Here is a 22,917-nt window from a genome sequence, read left to right on the forward strand (position 1 = left end):
TCTTTATGAGTGAGATGAGACAAAGCTTTTGCCTCTGTTTAAAAAAATCACGTCAAGAGGAATTTCTTTTATAGAGCCGATAATGGAGTGAAGTCCATGCGTGCAGAGCCATATTGCATAGTTCCCAATAACGCGCCAGGCTTTTCCGGCTCCTCGGGCTTAATTGGGAGGCGGTAGTTTAAATATGCTACTAGCTGATGAGGAAGCTGCAAGCGAGGTGCGTCTAGGGCGAGCATGCAAGCCACGAGATGATGGGAAGGAAACCCCGTTCATGTGGCTGGGCTATCCAGTGCACCCAGATTGTGCTGTGACACGTCCGTACGACTTCAAAACTCAAACTACCCGTGTACAATATTGGCTCGCAGCGAAGTTACTATTTAAAAAAAGGCCGCCGTGCATTCGGCCGGGGTAAAACCCACAAAACGAGGTATACACTCCCGTGACCACTAGTAGTACTCGTTGGAGTACAACGCAACCTAGAATCGCCTTTTGCCACTAGTAGTACATTGTTCCTTACAAGAAACCACTAAATAATGCAAAGAAACCACTAATAATGCCAAGAAACTACTACCACTTGCATACGTGGCAGACTTAAGATAAGACTACCTTATCAACCATTGTACATGCCCTTACCAACCAGCCCTACCAAGAAACGACTACTCTACAAAGTGCCGTTATAGGCACGTTTCAACCCATGTCGCCCCTTAAGTCAATGCCTTCTATTCGACCAGCAAGTTAGGACCTACATGTCAGTCTGCACAAAAATCCCCGAGTGACCTCCTACCTCCGGCCTGTCCACCTAGTCATCCTTGGCCATGGGACGCAGCTACCGCCGCTGGCAAAAGGTGAGGTCAAAACCGCAGGCGGTGCGGAGCCCATCTTGCGGCAGCCTGGATGCTAGCTCCGTCCAGCGCTCGCGGTCGCTAGCTAGCCAAGATAGCTCCGTCCAGCTGCTTGTCTGCAAGGTTTGCTAGCTAGATTGGCACGGCGGCGCGGCAGCTTGCTCGCGTGCGCCGCGCTAAGGCCAGCCATCTGGCTCGAGCGAAGGCCCGTGCGACGGCTTTCTCGTGCGTGAGTCACGCTCGGGCCAGCCTTCCAACACGGGCAGAGGCCAGCACGGCGTCCGGCCCGTCCGGCGGAGCGGCGGCCAACTCCCTTATCACCGGCGCCACCGACGAACACACATCAGTACTGTTTGAAGTAATGTTCAGGAAAAATAATGATTTGAGGGGGAATATAACAGGATAGAAGGTCAGATGTGGGTCCCTCGTGTCAACGGTCAAACAAAATGTGTTGGTTTAAGCTGCCTCGTCACGACGTGTGGGCCAACCCTATCATAAATGGGTTTAAACGAGCCTAATCGGCACTAGGTAGTAGTTTTTGGCACGGATTAGAAAATTTTGGGTATGTTTTTGCTATTTTGTGTACAATAGTTTCTTCCTAGGGCTGGTTGAAAGTGGTAGTTTTTTGTTAAATACTCTACATATTGTAAGTAGGAGCGAAAGTTAAGCTTTGGAAGCCAATAAGCAAGGCTAGTTACATAGTGCCTATGTGTACGTGATTGAAAGTAAATATCAACCATGGGTGACTAATATCTTGATGGAAAACTCGAAACTATGGAAATACTAGCATTTTTTTGGAATGGTTGGAAATACTAGCAATGTTCACGTGCGTTGCAACGGATCATAATTAGAATAATACTTATTCACAAACTTGTTACAAAACACTCTAATTTTGATATACATACTAGCAAGAGGCCCATGCGTTGCATGGAACATCAAGATGCATTTATACGACCTGTTTATCTCATGGGAGATGAAGATGAATGAGGGAAGTACTTATCTGCAAATGTGGAGAGGGGTGCGGGTATCTTTTTGCAAAATTGTCATAGTTTGCTTTCTATCCGTCAGATATAGATCGGACGGTCTATATTGCAGGATGGCGGGCACACTATCATCACCAACTTGATTTTTTATAAGAGTGTAGATATCACTAGAGATATAGTATATTTCAATCAGAAAATATTCCTTGGGCTGTTTTGGTGAGGTGAGGGAGGGGTCTGGTTGGTTTTAAGACACTAATTGTGGGTTTTTCTGCAAATTGGTAGATAAGTGGGATGTTGGTGAGAAAAGGCAACAACTTACCTCACAGTCATTAGATGCAGATCTAATGGTTAGAAATGACGGATGGCAGACACACCATCATCACCAACTTAGTCTTCTGTAGGAGTACTAGCAAGATGTCCGTGCATTGCACGGAACATCAAGATGCATATTTTTATAAAACACTTGTTGTGATTGACCCATGTAGGAGTAATCCCATGTGTAAAAACTAATGATATCTCGTGAAAGAGGAGATAAGGTGAAGAGTAGTGGGCCATGGTGGTGATTGGTGGTTGGACTGAGTGGAGGCAAGGGGATGGACGACGCCGGCAGTGGCCACAAGGCCAGTTTGTTCCAGAGGCCTCCTTTTTTAATTGCTCAACAATGAGGTTGTTGGAGATAACGATGAATGAGGGAAGGTCTTGTCTGCAAATGTGGAGAGAGGTGCGGGTATCTTTTAGTTTAATTTCCATCCGTCAGATATAGATCGGACGGTCTATTGCAAGATGGCACGCATACCATCATCACGAACTCGGTTTTTTTATAAGATAAGAAATATAAGTATGGAGATACAAATGTATTATCAATACTAGCTTGTTTTCATAAACTAGGATCTACATTCTATTCAACGGCTCAGCATGTGGGGCCTTAGCACAATGACTTCTCGACTATGTAAAACAAAGGTTTTCCCGTCACCGATAAGGAGGGAGTGACGGCGGCATGCTTTCGGCTTGCTCTAGTCCAAGTAGTCATACTAGGTGGTCTACGCACGTGTAGATTTATTCTTTTTCACGTCTCGTGTTCGCCGTACTGCCACGACTGTTGATGAGTAGATGGTAAATTATTCACGGGGAAACCCTTGTTGAGCGTGTTTGCGAGAGAGAGAGAGAGAGAGTGCGTGTGTGATATGTCTAGAGACTGAGGCAATGACAATAGATTCTTTGTGTCTATGTGTGTGGAGGATAGAGAGAGACGTGTACATGGGGCTTTTGTTGTGTAACATGGAGACACATAGACATAATCAGAGAGTGATTGTGTGAGATACACATGCGGAAATGGGGAGAGATGTGTGAGTTAGAGAGATGGAGAATTTTGGTGTGCATCTGAGCTAGAGAGGGGGTATATACATATCTAGTGTGTCTTAAAAGAAGGATCCAGATAGCTAGATGGGTGATTGTGCGTATTTGTGTGTGTTTGTGCGCGCGTTTGTGTGTGTATGTGGAGTAGAGAGACTACTAATGATGCAAACCTAGTATAAGGCATGTGTAGTAGCGGGATAGCATGGGTGCGGGCGGGGAACAGACTATTTCGAAGAGATATCGAGTGTGTGTGGGAGAGGGGTGTAAGAGCGAGAGAGAGAGAAAGAGAGCTAGTGACAGAGAGAGAGAGAGAGAGAGGAAAAGAGGGGGGAGAGGGGTCGTTTGTGTCTGTAAGTGGCATATAGATAGGGAGACAATGTTGATGTTGTTTGAAATTGGCCTATGTCGGAGACACAAGGGAAGCGAGTCATCGTGTGTGTGATAGGGACTTCATGAGAGATCAAGAATAGATGGTGTAGAGAACAATGTGCGAGATTGAGAATGATGATACATTAGGGAGCTATGGAAAGAGTCACAGCATATATGTATACAGGGAAGGAGCTGGGGCGGGTCCGCATGTGGGAGAGATAGAAAGAGGAGAGTGGTGCACAAGGAGACAAAGTGTGCTTGTTTGAAGTGGGGGTGGTGTGTGAGGTGAGTGTGCGAGAACCACATAACTAGGGAGATAGACGTTTGGGGGCGACGTTTTGTGTGTATGAAAAAGATACACTCTACATAGTCTGTGTGCTTGGGAAAGAGAGATGCCGGGAGACCTGGAGATTGGGGGAAGAGATGTGTGCATGCCCGAGAGACAAAGTGATAAGAGATCTATATTGGGGTCCAGACTTTAGAAGAGAGGGGGGTGTTAATGTGCTCGTGTGTTCGTGTCTGGAGGAGAGAACGACTTGTGTGGGGGGCGTCGGAGGGGGTGGGGGGTTGGCTTCAGATAATGAGTTAGGTGTCTATATTTGAGGGACTTGAGCATAATTGAGATATATATGGTTAATAGTGTGTGCACTCATGGTTGATCAATTTGTTTCACAGTTTGGACTATGAGATAACGATACTTTTGAACATGCGTGACATACCTTGATGTTCCAGAATTACAAACCTAAGATTGAAATTTTGGAATTCAACTCCATCATTAGCTTTTGTAATTCATTTAAATGGAGCTACATTTTTTAAGCCAGGATTTCATGATGTCAAATTCATATATCAAACCTAGAGATATACACATACGGGCATGTTCAAACTTTGTAATCATCCACTTTATTCATACACATACACATTTTTTGCTTTTGTCATCATATTTAGGATAAACACATTTGGAATTTCATTTGAATTGACTGTATGATGGTATTTACTTGTACTAGCTCAATGATCCATATTTGAATTGAATGGACAATCTAAGTTTCGAGTTGGAGACATTGATTTTCAAAACTTGCACTTTTTTTGGGTGCAAAACAAATAAATTCTCGACCATGATATCATAGTCGGCCGTACAAGAGCAGAACACTTATAATTTCAGGCGCCAAAAGCTTTCAAACTTCCTGCTCACATCGAAATATCTCGCGCCCGAAAGTTTAGCCCTGCGATATGATACGCCTCCAACGTATCTATAATTTTTGATTGCTCCATGCTATATTATCTACAGTTTTGGGCAATATTGGGCTTTATTTTCCACTTTTATATTACTTTTGGGACTAACCTATTAACCGGAGGCCCAGCCCAGATTTGTTGTTTTATGCCTATTTCAGTGTTTCGACGAAAAGGAATATCAAACGGAGTCGAAACGGAACAAAATCAACTGGAGAAATTATTTTTGGAACAAAAGCCACCGGATAGACTTGGACTCCACGTCAGGAGATACGAGAGGTGCTCACGAGGGTGGGGGGCGCCCCCCCCTAGGGCGCCCCTGCCTCGTGGGGCCCCCGTAGCTCCTCCGACGTACTTCCTGCACCCATATATATCGTCGTACCCTAAAACTTCCAGAACGGAGATTAGATCGGGAGTTCCGCCGCCAGAAGCCTCCATAGCCACCGAAAACCAATCTAGACCCGTTCTGGCACCCTACCGGAGGGGGCAATCCCTCTCCGATGGCCATCTTCATCATCCCGGTGCTCTCCATGATGAGGAGGGAGTAGTTCTCCCTCGGGGCTGAGGGTATGTACCAGTAACTATGCGTTTGATCTCTCTCTCGTGTTCTTGATTTGGCACGATCTTGATGTATCGCGAGCTTTGCTATTATAGTTGATCTTATGTTTCTCCTCCCCCTCTTCTCTCTTGTAATGAATTGAGTTTCCCCTTTGAAGTAATCTTATCGGATTGAGTCTTTAAAGATTTGAGAACACTTGATGTATGTCTTGCCGTGGATATCTGTGGTGACAATGGGATACCACGTGCCACTTGATGTATGTCTTGGTGACCAACTTGCGGGTTCCGCCCATGAACCTATGCATAGGGGTTGGCACACGTTCTCGTCGTGATTCTCTGGTAGAAACTTTGGGGCACTCTTTGAGGTCCTTTGTGTTGGTTAAATAGATGAATTGAGATTGTGTGATGCATATCGTATAATCATGCCCACGGATACTTGAGGTGACAATGGAGTATCTAGGTGACATTAGGGTTTTGGTTGATTTGTGTCTTAAGGTGTTATTCTAGTACGAACTCTAGGGTTGTTTGTGACACTTATAGGAATAGCCCAACGGATTGATTGGAAAGATTAACTTTGAGGTGGTTTCATACCCTACCATAATCTCTTCGTTCGTTCTCCGCTATTAGTGACTTTGGAGTGACTCTTTGTTGCATGTTGAGGGGTAGTTATGTGATCCAATTATGTTAGTATTGTTGAGACGACTTGCACTAGCGAAAGTATGAACCCTAGGCCTTGTTTCCTAAGATTGCAATACCGTTTACGCTCACTTTTATCACTTGCTACCTTGCTGTTTTTATTATTTCAGATTACAAATATCTTTATCTACTATCCATATACCACTTGTTTCACCATCTCTTCGCCGAACTAGTGCACCTATACAATTTACCATTGTATTGGATGTGTTGGGGACACAAGAGACTCTTTGTTATTTGGTTGCAGGGTTGCTTGAGAGAGACCATCTTCATCCTACGACTCCTATGGATTGATAAACCTTAGTTCATCCACTTGAGGGAAATTTGCTACTATCCTACAAACCTCTGCACTTGGAGGCCCAACAACGTCTACAAGAAGAAGGTTGTGTAGTAGACATCAAGCTCCTTTCTGGCGCCGTTGCTGGGGAGGTTAGCGCTTGAAGGTATATCTTTAGATCTTGCAACCGAGTCTTTTAGTTTCTTGTTTTATCACTAGTTTAGTCTATAAAAGAAAATTACAAAAAAATGGAATTAAGTTTGTCTCATACGCTTCACCTTTTTAATATCTTTCGTGAGTATGATGGAAAGGATAATTGTGCTCAAGTGCTAGAAGAAGAAATCTATAAAATGTTTGGCACTAAATATTTGAATGATGAGCATGATTGCAATGTTGTTAGTATGAATTCCTTGAATATCCACGATGATAATGATATGCAAAGCCACAAGCTTGGGGAAGCTATGTTTGATGAAGATGATACTTTTTGTCCCCCAAGTTTTGAAGAGAAAATTTATTATGATGAAAGCATGCCTCCTATCTCTGATGATTATTGTGATGACACGTATAATTTAAAGAATAATGATAACAATGAAACTTGTCATCTTGATCTTAATTTTCAATCACAAGATAGTTACTTTGTTGAGTTTACTCCCACTATCCCGAATGAGAAGAATTTTGCTTATGAGGAGAGTAATAAAAATTCTATGCTTGTAGATCATGAAAAGAATGCTTTAGGTGCTGGTTATATTGTTGAATTCATTCATGATGCTACTGAAAATTATTATGAGGGAGGAATATATGCTTGTTGGAATTGCAATAATATCAAGTTTCCTCTCTATGTGCTTAAAATTTTGAAGTTATGCTTGTTTTACCTTCCTATGCAAGTTGATTATTGTTCCCATAAATTATTTGCTCACAAAATCCCTATGAATAGGAAGTGTGTTAGACTTAAATGTGTTAGTCATATTCTTCATGATGCTCTCTTTATGTTTCAATTCTTATCTTTTATGTGAGCATCGTTGAAATCATCATGCCTAGCTAGGGGCGTTAAACGATAGCACTTGTTGGGAGGCAACCCAATTTTATTTTAGTTACTTGCTTTTTGTTCCTGTTTAGTAATAAATAATTCATCTAGCCTCTGTTTAGATGTGCTTTTATGTGTTTAATTAGTGTTTGTTCCAAGTAGAACCGTTGGGAAGACTTGGGGAAAGTCTTGTCGATCATGCTGTAAAAAACAGAAACTTTAGCGCTCACGAGAATTGCTGCCATTTTTATTTGGAGAGTGCTATTTAGTTAATTATTTTTTCAGATAATTAATAGATAAATTCCTCAGGTCCAGCAATTTATTTGAGAATTGTATGAGTTCCAGAAGTAAACATTTGATCCACATTACTACAGACTGTTCTGTTTTTGACAGATTCTGTTTTTTCATGTGTTGTTTACTTATTTTGATGAATCTATGGCTAGTAAAAAAGTTTATAAACCATAGAGAAGTTGGAATACAGTAGGTTTAACACCAATATAAATAAAGAATGAGTTCATTACATTACCTTGAAGTGTTGATTTATTTTCTTATACTAACGGAGCTTACGAGTTTTCTGTTAAGTTTTGTGTTGTGAAGTTTTCATGTTTTGGGTAAGGATTCGATGGACTATGGAATAAGGAGTGGCAAGAGACTAATATTGGGGATTCCCAAGGCACCCCAAGGTAATATTCAAGGATAGCCAAGAGCCTAAGCTTGGGGATGCCCCGGAAGGCATCCCCTCTTTCGTCTTCGTTCATCGGTAACTTTACTTGGAGCTATATTTTTATTTGCCACATGATATGTGTTTTGCTTGGAGCGTCAATATATTTTGTTAGGATTTGCTATCTGTTATTTATAACAATGTTTTGCATCTTGTATTTCAATAAAAGTGGCATTAATAGTCTTTACTATGCTTATGTTACAAGTATACATGTTGCTGTTTGAAAACAGAAAGTCTACCGCTGTTGCAATAATTCCCTAGAAAGGTCAGAATGTGATAAAATGTTGAAACCTTTTGCATATTAAGATCTGATAAATTTACTACGGTGGGAATTTTCTTTCATAATTTTTGGAGCTAGGGAAGTATGGATGTTGCTGCATTCTTTACAGACTATCCTGTTTAGGCAGATTGCTGTTATGTTTGCATTGTTTGCATATGTTTGCTTCTTTAATGATTCTATTTGAGGATAGGACTATTAAATATGCAGAGGCATTTAGTATGCAATGTTGAATAATAATTTTAGTGATTTGCTACAGTAGAGTATGATAAGGTTTTGGCAATGGTTTATACTAACCTATCTCACGAGTCCTTATTGAGTTTTGTGTGGATGAAGCTTTTTGAGATTTAGGGAGACCATGATATGAGAGGAATTAAGGAGACACAAAAGCTCAAGCTTGGGGATGCCCAAGGCATACCAAGATAATATTTCAAGAAGTCTCAAGCATCTAAGCTTGGGGATGCCCCGGTTGGCATCCCACCTTTCTTCTTGAACAACTGTCGGTTAGTTTCGGTTGATCCTAAGTTTTTGCTTCTTCACATGATGTTTGCTATTCTTAGAATTTCATTTTATTTTGCTTTGCTTGCTGTTTTAATAGAATACCAAGATCTGAAATTATTAAATTTTAGAGAGTCTTCACATGGTTGCATAATTATTCGACTACTCATTGATCTTCACTTATATCTTTCGGAGTAGTTTGTCATTTGCTCTACTGCTTCACTTATATCTTTTAGAGCATGGTGGTAGTTTTATTTTAAAGAAATATATGAACTCTTATGCGTCACTTATATTATTTTGAGAGTCTTAAATATCATGGTAATTTTCTTAAAATCCTAATATGCTAGGTATTCAAGAATAATAAAATTCTCTTATGAGTGTGTTGAATACTATGAGAAGTTTGATACTTGATAATTGTTTTGAGATATGGAGATGGTGATATTAGAGTCATGCTAGTTGAGTAGTTGTGAATTTGAGAAATACTTGTGTTGAAGTTTGTGATTCCCGTAGCATGCACGTATGGTGAACCGTTATGTGATGAAGTCGGAACATGATTTATTTATTGATTGTCCTCCTTATGAGTGGCGGTCGGGGACGAGCGATGGTCTTTTCCTACCAATCTATCCCCCTAGGAGCATGCGCGTAATACTTTGCTTTGATAACTTGTAGATTTTTGCAATAAGTATATGAGTTCTTTATGAGTAATGTTGAGTCCATGTATTATACGCACTCTCACCCTTTCACCTTTGCTAGCCTCTCTAATACCGCGCACCTTTCGCCGGTATCATACACCCACCATATACCTTCCTCAAAACAGCCACCATACCTACCTATTATGGCATTTCCATAGCCATTCCGAGATATATTGCCATGCAACTTTCCACCATCCAGTTTATCATGACACATTCATCATTGTCATATTGCTTAGCATGACCATGTAGTTGACATAGTATTTGTGGCGAAGCCACCATTCATAATTCTTTTATACATGTCACTCTTGATTCATTTCATATCCCGGTACACCGCCGGAGGCATTCATATAGAGTCATACTTTGTTCTAGTATCGAGTTGTAATCACTGAGTTGTAAATAAATACAAGTGTGATGATCATCATTAATAGAGAATTGTCCCAAATAAAAAAAAGAAAGGCCAAATAAAAAAAGAAAGGACAAAAAAAGAAAGGCCATAAAAAAAGAAAGGCCAAATAAAAAATATAAAAAAATAAAAAGGGGCAATGCTACTATCCTTTTTTCCACACTTGTGCTTCAAAGTAGCACCATGTTCTTCATATATAGAGTCTCATATGTTGTCACTTTCATATACTAGTGGGAATTTTTCATTATAGAACTTGGCTTGTATATTCCAATGATGGACTTCCTCAAAATGCCCTAGGTCTTCGTGAGCAAGCGAGTTGGATGCACACCCACTAGTTTCTTTTGTTGAGCTTTCATACATTTATAGCTCTAGTGCATCCGTTGCATGGCAATCCCTACTCACTCACATTGATATCTATTGATGGGCATCTCCATAGCCCGTTGATACGCCTAGTTGATGTGAGACTATCTTTCCCCTTCTTTGTCCTCTCCACAACCACCACTCTATTCCACCTATAGTGCTATATCCATGGCTCACGCTCATGTATTGCGTGAAGATTGAAAAAGTTTGAGAACATCAAAAGTATGAAACAATTGCCTGGCTCGTCATCGGGGTTGTGCATGATTTAAATATGTTGTGTGGTGAAGATGGAGCATAGCCAGACTATATGATTTTGTAGGGATAACTTTCTTTGGCCATGTTCTTTTGAGAAGACATGATTGCTTTGTTAGTATGCTTGAAGTATTATTATTTTTATGTCAATATAAACTTTTGTATTGAATCTTATGGATCTGAATATCCATACCACAATTAAGTAGAATTACATTAAAATTATGCCAACTAGCATTCCACATCAAAAATTATCTTTTTTATCATTTACCTACTCGAGGACGAGCAGGAATTAAGCTTGGGGATGCTTGATACGTCTCCAACGTATCTATAATTTTTGATTGCTCCATGCTATATTATCTACTGTTTTGGGCAATATTGGGCTTTATTTTCCACTCTTTATATTACTTTTGGGACTAACCTATTAACCGGAGGCCCAGCCCAGATTTGCTGTTTTATGCCTATTTCGGTGTTTTGAAGAAAAGGACTATCAGACGGAGTCGAAACGGAGTCGAAACGGAACGAAATCAACTGGAGAAGTTATTTTTGGAAGGAAACACACCTGATGGACTTGGACCCCACGTCAGAAGATACGGGAGCTGCCCACGAGGATGGGGGGCGCCCCCTAGGGCGCGCCCCCCTGCCTCGTGGGGCCCCGTTGGCTCCTCCGACGTACTTCCTCCACCCATATATATCGTCGTACCCTAAAACTTCTAGAACGGAGATTAGATCGGTAGTTCCGCCGCCAGAAGCCTCCGTAGCCACCGAAAACCAATCTAGACCCGTTCCGGCACCCTGCCGGAGGGGGCAATCCCTCTCCGGTGGCCATCTTCATCATCCCGGTGCTCTCCATGATGATGAGGGAGTAGTTCTCCCTCGGGGCTGAGGGTATGTACCAGTAGTTATGTGTTTGATCTCTCTCTCGTGTTCTTGATTTGGCACGATCTTGATGTATCGCGAGCTTTGCTATTATAGTTGGATCTTATGTTTCTCCTCCCCCTCTTCTCTCTTGTAATGAATTGAGTTTCCCCTTTGAAGTAATCTTATTGGATTGAGTCTTTAAAGATTTGAGAACACTTGATGTATGTCTTGCCGTGGATATCTGTGGTGACAATGGGATACCACGTGCCACTTGATGTATGTCTTGGTGACCAACTTGCGGGTTCCGCCCATGAACCTATGCATAGGGGTTGGCACACGTTTTCGTCGTGATTCTCCGCTAGAAACTTTGGGGCATTCTTTGAGGTTCTATGTGTTGGTTGAATAGATGAATTGAGATTGTGTGATGCATATCGTATAATCATGCCACGGATAATTGAGGTGACAATGGAGTATCTAGGTGACATTAGGGTTTTGGTTGATTTGTGTCTTAAGGTGTTATTCTAGTACGAACTCTAGGGCTGTTTGTGACACTTATAGGAATAGCCCAACGGATTGATTGGAAAGAATAACTTTGAGGTGGTTTCGTACCCTACCATAATCTCTTCGTTCGTTCTCCGCTATTAGTGACTTTGGAGTGACTCTTTGTTGCATGTTGAGGGATAGTTATGTGATCCAATTATGTTAGTATTGTTGAGACGACTTGCACTAGCGAAAGTATGAACCCTGGGCCTTGTTTCCTAGCATTGAAATACCATTTACGCTCACTTTTATCACTTGCTACCTTGCTGTTTTTATTATTTCAGATTACAAATATCTTTATCTACTATCCATATACCACTTGTTTCACCATCTCTTCGCCGAACTAGTGCACCTATACAATTTACCATTGCATTGGGTGTGTTGGGGACACAAGAGACTCTTTGTTATTTGGTTGCAGGGTTGCTCGAGAGAGGCCATCTTCATCCTACGCCTCCTACGGATTGATAAACCTTAGGTCATCCACTTGAGGGAAATTTGCTACTCTCCTACAAACCTCTGCACTTGGAGGCCCAACAACGTCTACAAGAAGAAGGTTGTGTAGTATACATCACGATATTCCTGTTTTACCCCTGCCACATGAACGGAAAAGGGCTGCTTTGCTAACTTCATTGTTTTCCCCACTTTGCCCCCAACATTCTTCCCCAGAGCCCCCCCCCCCCCCCCCCCCCCCCCCCCCCCCCCCCCCCCCCCCCCCCCCCCCCCCCCCCCCCCCCCCCCCCCCCGCCCCCAACCACGGCAAGCCGTGGAATCTAGTCCTCCGCCACAGCGATGGACCTCACACCCCGTCGGATCTACCTTCCGCACCTTGGAACCCCCAACTACCAACTCACCATTTCATCGGAGTCGCTTCACCGACTGGCTTGTCCACCGCTCCAGATCTCCTTGACTAACATCATGGTCCACCGCACCGGATCTGCTTAATCAGCGCCCTCATCCACCATAGTGTAGGCCCTTCACTGACTCCCTCATCCGCCCCATCGCTGGCCCTTCATACAAGCCCTCGTCCGCCACAACAGATCCGCCTCACCGAAAGCACTGTACACCGCGCCCGCCGAAGCCTTCGTCCACTGCATCGGACCCGCTCCACAGACGCCATATTCAACTCCATCAGCCCTGCTTTACTGACGCTGTAGCCTCGTCAGGTTATTACGATTTGTACGCCTTCGATTTTTCTCTTCTTTATCGTGGAACTGTTCACTTACCATAGATGAGCTTGCTTGTATGTCGACAGGTGCCGCAACCGAAGCACCGGAGCCGCTTCAGCGATGGCGACAGCCTGCCCAAACTCAACCGCAACACAAGCACCATCGACGATCCTTAGCTATCAAGTATGACAACGATACCCATATGCCACCGAGAATCAAGTACTATTATCCAACAGTCGACGCCTACGTTCACTTTCTTAGCATAAGCACCACACCTTTGAATTTCTTCAGGGCATCATTCAATTTTTCATGAGACGCGTTATTCTGCTTGCACCTGTAGGGCCATACTTCTGGCAGTGAACATGTTACATGTGCTAAATTACATACCAGTGCACATATAGTTAATATGCTTTAGTTTTGTCCTAAGTATTACTGTACTTCCTAGATATCACTGCCTACTATTTTACTTCTTGCATATGCTATATTTATGATAATGGTGTTGTTCTGATGCCACCTGGATGTTCCATCAGACTACTTCATGTTCTATGTGCTTAATTACACATCAGCAAACTAGCATGTGGTTCCGCTGCTTTTTGTTTGTTTTACCCTACATTTTTTGATGCTAGCTATTACATCACTGCTCCGAGCCTCTGTTCATTACTTTTTGTGTGTTCTTGATCTTCCCAAGTTGCATGACTAATTAAAAACTAGCCAGTCTTTGGGGTATGAAACCCATTTGGGCGAGAGTAGTACTAGGATGGATGACCTCCTGGGAAGTCCTCGTGAAAGGGTTTCATATCTAGCCTACTCCAACTTGTTTGGAATAATAGGCTTCATAAGTAAGGATTAATTATGGAGCTGCCAACCCCATCAAGCAAAATATTTGTTGTTTTGGGGTTGGCACCTCGAACAAGCATAAAAATATAGTGAAGCAAATATATTGTCGTGTAAGCACACACCCTTCTTTCATTAGTCTAGATGAAGCATTGATGATCAATTCGAACTAGTGCATGCGATTAAAATTAATTTTACCTAAATAGAGGGTGCAGAATAAACTACAACAACTATGTCGGCGTTCTGGGAACGAGGGTCCCCAGACTTGCCTGCCTGCGGCGTGGCTCAAAGGGGGGCCCAACACGGCCCATCTGCACCAACACAAACTCAAGACCCTCGTGAGGGACCAAGCCTCGCGGGGCGGACGACACGAAACTTCCTCAGGCACGGCCTCGTCAGGCTGGCTCACGAGGAGGCGGAGAGATCAAGGCGGGGTACCTCGCGAGGTGTCCGTGATGCAAGCCATGACGACTCAGGGCGCCAGGCGGGTGCCAGCCGCGCAGCGTCCTCCTTTCCTCTTTGGTGCAAAGGGGGCAAGCGCAGCCGCGGAGTACCGAGGCATCAGGCAAAGGTTTCCATTTCGGTGCAACGAGACCAAGACCAGGAGGACTACGAGACGGAGGTCACCGTGGAGCCCGGGCCGGCGTCATCACCAGAGCTTTGCGCAGACGAAGACTACTTTTGTCAGGATAGCTGATACTTGCTGTCCCCCTTCAAATTAGCCCGCCATTGTTGGCTCCCTTCCCGCTCGATATTTGGGAAGAGGACCAGCGCTCCTATAAATAGGGCCAGACACCCACATGGCAAAGGGTCGACCAGTTGGAAGGAGAGAGAGAGAGAGAGAGAGAAAGGTGGCTGAACTCCTCCCAACAGTTCATCGCCCCAGCCAAGAACAGACCCTCGCGAGGTTGTTCTTCCTTGTATTGTTCGTCATCATCAGCCCAAGAGGCAATCCACACACCACACACTGGAGTAGGGTATTACACCACAATGGTGGACCGAACCAGTATAAACCCTGTGTCCCTTGTGTTGTTCTTTTCATAGCTTTGATCCTAGCATGGCGGAGGGGTGCAGGTAGGTAGGAGGCGAAATCTCCGCGCGCACCCCATTGTTCGAACCTCAAGGGTCTGCCGATACCCGAAATCCGACATCTGGCGCGCCAGGTAGGGGTGCGCCGGAATTCGTCTTCCACCGCTCCGTTCTCCTCCGACCATCGCGCCCATGTCTGACGCTCGTCGGGCCCGCACAGAACGCCGGGCCGCCTTTGCTTCCCGCGTCACCCAGACGGCCCCTGTCAGCGGGCGTCCCCGCCGTTCCCCGTCACCTGCCATCAACGCCGCCACCGGCCCGGCGGGGGACGAGCGGCAAGCATCGTCCCGGCATCTGTCCGTGCGGCAAGACGGCCACACCGCAACTCACTCGCTCACCCCAGCTGGTTCTTCGTCCCGCGTGCTCCGCGCGCCCATGGAACCCCGCAACCTCTTCCCCGCCTATCGCGCTGCACCAACACCCCCAGTCGTCGCGGCCCTCTTGGGCGGCTCACAGGCGCCGCCTACAAGTTACCACGTCAAGCCGTTCATCCGCCAGGTCAGCGCCGCTTCCACACGGCAGGGGGCTCCCCTGGATCGGGCGGCGCCCGAGACAGGCCTGAGCTTCAGCCCGGAGGACCACCCCTCCAACTCGGCCTGCTCGGGCGCGCTCCCCATGCTATGCACCCCCACCATCTGCCAGGTGGCCGTCACCAGAACTCTCATTGATGGCGGGGCGGGCCTCAGCGTGCTCTCAGTCGAGGCCTTCAACCTCCTCTGCATACCCCTGGAACGGTTGCAGCCCAGCCGGCCCTTCTCAGGCGTTGGGGGCAGGTCGTCCAGCTCCTTGGGGCAGATCCGGCTCCCAGTGACCTTCGGCACCTACGACAACTTGCGCACGGAGCTGGTCGACTTCGACATCGCCCCCATCGGCCTCCCCTACAACGTCATCCTCGGCTACCCAGCGCTGGCCCAGTTCATGGCCGCAACGCACCTGGCGTAGAACCTCATGAAGATGCCCGGGAGCAGCGGTGTCCTCACCATGCACGGGGATACCGGTGACACTCTGCGGGTGCTCAAGCTCGTCTTCAGGACAGCGGCGTTGGCACAGCCTGCCGACTTGGGGGCCCCCGAGCCCAAGGGGGTTGCGCCCGCCAACAAGAAGCAGTTGTTCACCCAAGACAAGGTAGAAACCAAGCAGGTACCCGTCGATGAGGACGGGTCCACCAACGCCACTTTCACCATAGGCGCCCACCTCAAACCCGAGCAGGAGGAGGCCCTGGTCGTGTTCCTACGCGCAAACAAGAAGGTATTCGCTTGGGAGACGGACCAGTTAGCAGGGATCCCCAGGAGCGTAATCGAGCATCACCTCAACGTGTGCCCCAACGTGCGCCCTGTGAAGCAGAAGGCCAGGCGGCAGTCCACAGAAAAGTAGGCCTTCATCGTCCAAGAGAGCCGCAAATTAGAGGCTGCTGGGGTCATTCGCGAGGTCCGATACCCAGATTGGTTGGCCAACCCTATCGTTGTGCCGAAGAAGGGAGGGAAGGAACGCATGTGTGTCGACTTCACCTACCTCAACAAAGCGTGCCCGCAAGATCCGTTCCCGCTCCCATGCATCGACCAGATCGTTGATTCCACTGCGGAATGCGACCTGTTATGCTTCCTGGATGCCTTCTCTGGGTATCACCAGATCAAGATGGCGGTGGAAGACGTCGAGAAGACGGCCTTCCTAACCCTGTGCGGGGTGTACTGTTACACCTGCATGCCGTTCGGGCTGCGTAACGCAGGGGCGACCTTTCAGCGGCTGATGCATATCACCTTGGGCCCGCAGCTCGGGAAGAATTTTGAAGCTTACGTCGATGACATCGTGGTAAAATCTCGGGAGGCCAGAACCTTGATACAAGACCTGGAGGAAACCTTCGCGAGCCTCAACGCAGTGAACCTACGGCACAACCCAGAGAAGTGTGTGTTCGGAGTCCCCTCGAGCAAGCTCTTGGGTTTCCTCGTGTCCCACTGAGGCATCGAGGCTAACCCGGAGAAGGTCAAGGCGGTGGAAGACATGAGCCCGCCAAAGACCCTTAGAGAAATGCAGAAGCTCACGGGGCGCGTGACCGCGCCAGGGCGCTTCATCTCCAAGTTGGGGGAACGAGCCCTGCCCTTCTTCCAGCTAATGAAGAAAAAGGGGCCCTTCGACTGGACTGAAGAGGCCGGCAAGGCGTTCTAGGATCTCAAGAGATACCTGACCAGCCCACCGGTCATGGTGGCCCCGCGCCCTCAGGAGCCCCTGGTGCTCTACCTCACCGCCACTCCCTACTCCGCCAGCGCAGCCTTGGTAGTAGTCAGAGACGAGCGCCGGATCAAAACCACGGTAACAGCCCGGGATAAGGCAGAACAGGGACAAGGAAGGCCCACAGAAACCGCCATCACGGCCGAGGAGGATCAGCCGCCGCAGAGGGGCGCACCAGAGGCGGAAGAGGGCCCCCTTCCAGATGGCCAGTCTCAGGAGGCCTCATTGCCTCAAGAGGCGCCACAGTCTCCGAAGGGAGCCACCAGCATTGACGCACTCCACCTCGTTGAGCACCCAGTGTACTTCGTCAGCACAATGTTGTGGGATGCAAGAGCACGGTACCCCATGCCTCAAAAACTCCTCCTCGCGCTACTGGTGGCTTCGCGCAAACTGCGGCACTATTTTCAGGGTCACCCCATCAAGGTCGTCTCGTCATACCCCTGGAGAGGGTGCTCAGGAGCCCCAATTCAGCTGGGAGGGTCGCTGAGTGGAACATAGAGCTGCAAGCATTTTAGCTCGAATTTAGCACGACCAGAGTCATCAAGGGAGCAGCATTGGCGGATTTTGTGGCAGAATGGACGGAGGCGCCAGGCCTCAAGGCCGGCGAGGATCGGTCCCTGTCCCCGGGAAGCGAGGCGCCAGAAGGCTGGGTCATGTACTTCGATGGGGCGTTCTCCAGACACGGCACAGGGGCAGGGGCGGTGCTTATATCGCCCACCCAGGACAAGCTCTATTACGCCATGCAGCTTTGTTTCTAGCAAGGCGAAAAGGTCTCCAACAACATAGCGGAGTATGAAGGTTTAATAGCAGGCATGAAGGCCGCAGCTGCCCTGGGGGTGAAACGCCTCACCATCAAGGGCGATTCGCAGCTCCTTGTCAATTTCTCCAACAAGGTGTACGAGCCGAAGGATGAGCACATGGAGGCCTACCTTGCAGAGGTCCGCAGGATGGAGAAGCAGTTCTGGGGGTTGGAGTTGCAGCATGTGCCCCGTGGCACCAATCAGGAAGCCGACGACATCGCCAAACGCGCATCCAGGCGGTTACCTCAGGAGCCTGGCATTTTCGAGGAGCGGCTCTTCAAGCCTTCAGCCTTGCCGTCATTATCAAACACGGCTCAGCCCAGGGAGGAGCTCCCTCAGCCACCTGCCTCAGGAGCTTCGGCTTGTGGCCCAGCCTCGGGAGCACGCCTGCTCCTGACGATGGAACCTCAGGAGGGATGTTGGATCACGGAGCTCCGGAGCTACCTAACACAAGGGACCCTGCCTGAGAAGGAGGAGGAAGCAGAGCGAGTGGCGCGCCAGGCCACGGCATACTGCATCAAAGATGGAGAGCTCTACCGGAAGCGACCAAACGATGTATCCCTGCGCTGCATCTCCAGGGAGCAAGGGAAGGAACTACTGGAAGATATACACGGCGGAGACTGCGGACATCATTCATCATCACGGACCCTCGTTGGCAAGGCGTTCCGCAGTGCGTTTTACTAGCCCACCGCGCTCAATGACACCGTTGAACTAGTGAAAGCTAGTGAGGCCTGCCAGTTCCACGCCAAGTAGATCCATCAGCCGGCAGGGGGCTTGCAGACTATCCCCCTTTCGTGGCCATTCGCAGTCTGGGGGCTCGACATCTTGGGTCCGTTTCCTCGGGATCCAGGGGGCTACCGCTACCTTTACGTTGTTGTGGACAAGTTCACCAAGTGGGCTGAAGTGGAGGCTGTCCGCACCATTCCTGCGGGTTCCGCAGTCAAGTTCATCAAGGGCATCGTTAGCCGGTTCGGGGTGCCGAATCGCATCATCACAGACAACGGTTCACAGTTCACCAGTAACCTCTTCAAAACATATTGTGCTAACCTTGGAACGCAGATATGCTACGCTTCAGTGGCGCACCCCCAAAGCAACGGCCAGGCCGAGCGAGCCAACGCGGAGGTCCTGAGGTGCCTCAAGACCAGGACGTTCAAGAAGAAGTTGGAGGCTTGCGGCAGAGGTTGGTACGACGAACTGCAGTCTGTGCTGTGGTCCATCTGCACCACCGCGACCAAGCCGACTGGAGAGACCCCGTTCTTCTTGGTCTACGAAGCAGAAGCGGTCCTCCCTCACGAGGTCAGACGTCGCTCTGTGCGGGTCCTGGCGTTCGATGAGGCATAGCAGGACGCCATGCGGGGGACGGACCTCGTGCTGGGGGAGGAGCGTCGCCGGGAAGCCGCGCTGCGAGCGGCGAGGTACCAACAAGCACTGCGGCGATATCACTGCCGCAACATCCGCCCCAGGACTCTTGAGGTAGGAGACCTCGTGCTCAGGCGGGTTCTCTCCAGGGAGGGATTGCACAAGCTCTCTCCCATGTGGGAGGGCCCGTTCAACGTTGTTCATGTTTCCAGGCCCGGCTCCGCGTGCTTGGAGACTCAGGAGGGTGTGCCGGTCCAGAATGCATGGAACATCCAGCACCTCTGGAGGTTCTACCCCTGAAAAGGCCCAGAGCCTGTGAAGCAAGGTGAGTGCCTGTGAAGCTATCACGTTTTGGAAAAGGCCCGGAGCCTGTGAAGCAAGGCGAGTGCCTGTGAAGCTATCGCGTTTTGGAAAAGGCCCGGAGCCTGTGAAGCAAGGTGGGTGCCTGAGAAGCTATCGCGTTTTGGAAAAGGCCCGGAGCCTGTGAAGAAGGCCAATGCCTGTGAAGCTCGCGGCCCATGACACTCTCACGTAATAATCAGTTGGGGCTGTACACACCCCGGAGTCTCAGGAGCGCCGGCCTCAGGCCCTGGGGCTCCCTCCCATGCCCAGTGGCAGCACTTAGCTCCTCGCTGGTGAGAAGACGTCAAAGACTAGACTAGGTGCCGGACGCGGCTTTTCATTTGCTTTCCGCAATTGGCTTGTTCCTCTTCGTTTGAAGTTTCATTGAAGTTGTTGCCATCTTTGGCTTGAGGTTCTTCGGCTTTTCACTCTCCTGCCTCGATTTCTCTTGTGCAAGGCCTTGCGAGGGGGAGAGCCGGGCGCCCTCGCGAGTGTTCCTATCCTAGTCACCCAAAGAGTTCGCGACCTGGGCCCCTTACAGGAGCACCCCTCCAGTCCGTGCCCCGAGGGCACCGCGACACAAACAAAGGGCCTGGGTCGGTCGCCCCCCCCCCCCCGGCCGGGGCCGGGAACTATCCACGCTCGGGCACATAGCCGGAAGGTACAGCAACGAAAGCAAAACGATGATTGACAAGCAATAACCCAAACACGCCCCCGCGGGGCTCCGCACTATTGTCTTTGTTACGCAGGAAAAAGGGAAAAGGAAGAACAAATCCGGGGCGGCTCGCCTCACACCGGCCCGCAGGGAAGGCCCGAGCTGCCTCCGGAGCTCAGGCGGACTCCCTCTCGCGCTTCACCAGGGCGCGACGGCGGGCGGACACGTTGTCACCCCCCAAGCAGATACGACGATGTGGAGGCTGATCGCAGCCACCGCTAGAGGAGTCGCCGCCCGAAGAAGAACCGGCGAAGCTTGGGGAACCCCGAGCGCCGCCAGCCATGCGAGCGCTGCTCTCTCCATCATCACCGGAGCTGGGTTCCCAGCCGCGGTCGTCACCCTCGGGGCAACACCCTGCGCGGCGACCATCTTCCCCAAACACCCTCACGTAGAGGGTGGTGTCGCCGTCGAACTTGAAGTGTAGGGTGCACCGACGGCTCAGGCCACGCGCACGGGCAAACGTCTGCCAACCACGGGCCAGGGACAGGTTCCCGGCCATGGAGACCTCCAGAGAGACCCATGAGGCCCGGCTGCAGCAGCCGTCGGCCTGGAGCCAGAGGCCGCCCGGGGCGCCGGCTGGGAGCTCGCCGAGGAGGAAGCGAGGAAGCGGAAGCCGGGTGCTAGCCGGCTCCGCCGACCACATGACAAACTCCGGCAGCACTTCAGCAGCACGAACGCGCGGCCTGGGGGGACATGCAGCCGGAGCGCGCCCCCCGGCTGCAGAAATCCGCCCGTCGCCGTGCTGAAGATCGCCTCCACGGCCGCGGGGAGCCACCGTGGTGGCCACAGGATGCTTGCGAGGGCGCCCTCGGCCGCGCTTGGGTGGGGGACAGGCGGGCTCAACCCGGCAAGCCTTCCCCTTCTCGGCGGCTGAGAACCTCCTCGACGGGGCCATGAAGAAAAAGGAGAAGCAAGGGGGGATGAACTGGAAGGGCGCGCGTCGGTCCATACTTATGGCTGGCGATGGCCAACCAACGGCCCCCACGATCGCAGGTAATTATGACCCTCTTTGCATGCAGGGACTTGTCCAATCCGTGCAGTTGCCGAGGCGCCATGGGGAAGTGGAGACGCCCACGTCCAATCAACCACCACGCGGCGCCCAAGGCCGCAGGCTGTTAGGGCCCGCGGTGCTTCGCTCTTGCCCTTCCGCCTCCCTGCACGGCCAAGTCCGGGCACGCCTTGGGCCCGGGGGCTACTGTCGGCGTTCTGGGAACGGGGGTCCCCAGACTTGCCTGCCTGCGGCCTGCGGCGTGGCTCAAAGGGGGGCCCAACACGGCCCATCTGCACCAACACAAACTCAAGACCCTCGCGAGGGACCAAGCCTCGCGGGGCGGACGACACGGAGCTTCCTCAGGCACGGCCTCGTCAGGCTGGCTCACGAGGAGGTGGAGAGATCAAGGCGGGGTACCTCGCGAGGTGTCCGTGACGCAAGCCATGATGACTCAGGGCGCCAGGCGGGTGCCAGCCGCGCAGCGTCCTCCTTTCCTCTTTGGTGCAAAGGGGGCAAGCGCAGCCGCGGAGTACCGAGGCATCAGGCAAAAGGTTTCCATTTCGGTGCAACGAGACCAAGACCAGGAGGACTACGAGATGGAGGTCACCGTGGAGCCCGGGACGGCGTCATCACCAGAGCTTTGCGCAGACGAAGACTACTTTTGTCAGGATAGCTGATACTTGCTGTCCCCCTTCAAATTAGCCCGCCATTGTTGGCTCCCTTCCCGCTCGATATTTGGGAAGAGGACCAGGGCCCCTATAAATAGGGCCAGACACCCACATGGCAAAGGGTCGACCAGTTGAAAGGAGAGAGAGAGAGAGAGAGAAAGGTTGCTGAACTCCTCCCAACAGTTCATCGCCCTAGCCAAGAACAGACCCTCACAAGGCTGTTCTTCCTTGTATTGTTCGTCATCATCAGCCCAAGAGGCAATCCACACACCACACACTGGAGTAGGGTATTACACCACAACGGTGGCCCGAACCAGTATAAACCCTGTGTCCCTTGTGTTGTTCTTTTCATAGCTTTGATCCTAGCGTGGCGGAGGGGTGCAGGTAGGTAGGAGGCGAAATCTCCGCGCGCACCCCAGTGTTCGAACCTCAAGGGTCTGCCGGAACCCGAAATCCGACAAACTAGATTTGCAACCGCGGGTTGTTGACGATATCTTCAAACAACATTGCAACAGCACCGAGTCTTCACAGCAACATATGGTAAGCTACTGTGTTTTAGTGCATGTGAAACGTAATGCGTGTGGGCTGCTTTCTTGGCTTGTACCCTCAACCTGTAATCCTACAGAATTACAAATAGTTCAGTTGTCTGCTTTGCTGTATTGCTTGATTCGAATGCTTGTTTGTTACTTGTTAGGCTATACCTGAGTTGGCCAATATGTCAGCAGTGCCTGCTGTACTATCGTAAAGAAATGCATGCCTAGTTCATTTGAGTCCTTAACTTTTCCTCTGAACTGCAA

Source organism: Triticum urartu, chromosome 1 (assembly GCF_003073215.2).
Source record: "Triticum urartu cultivar G1812 chromosome 1, Tu2.1, whole genome shotgun sequence".
NCBI lineage: Eukaryota > Viridiplantae > Streptophyta > Magnoliopsida > Poales > Poaceae > Triticum > Triticum urartu.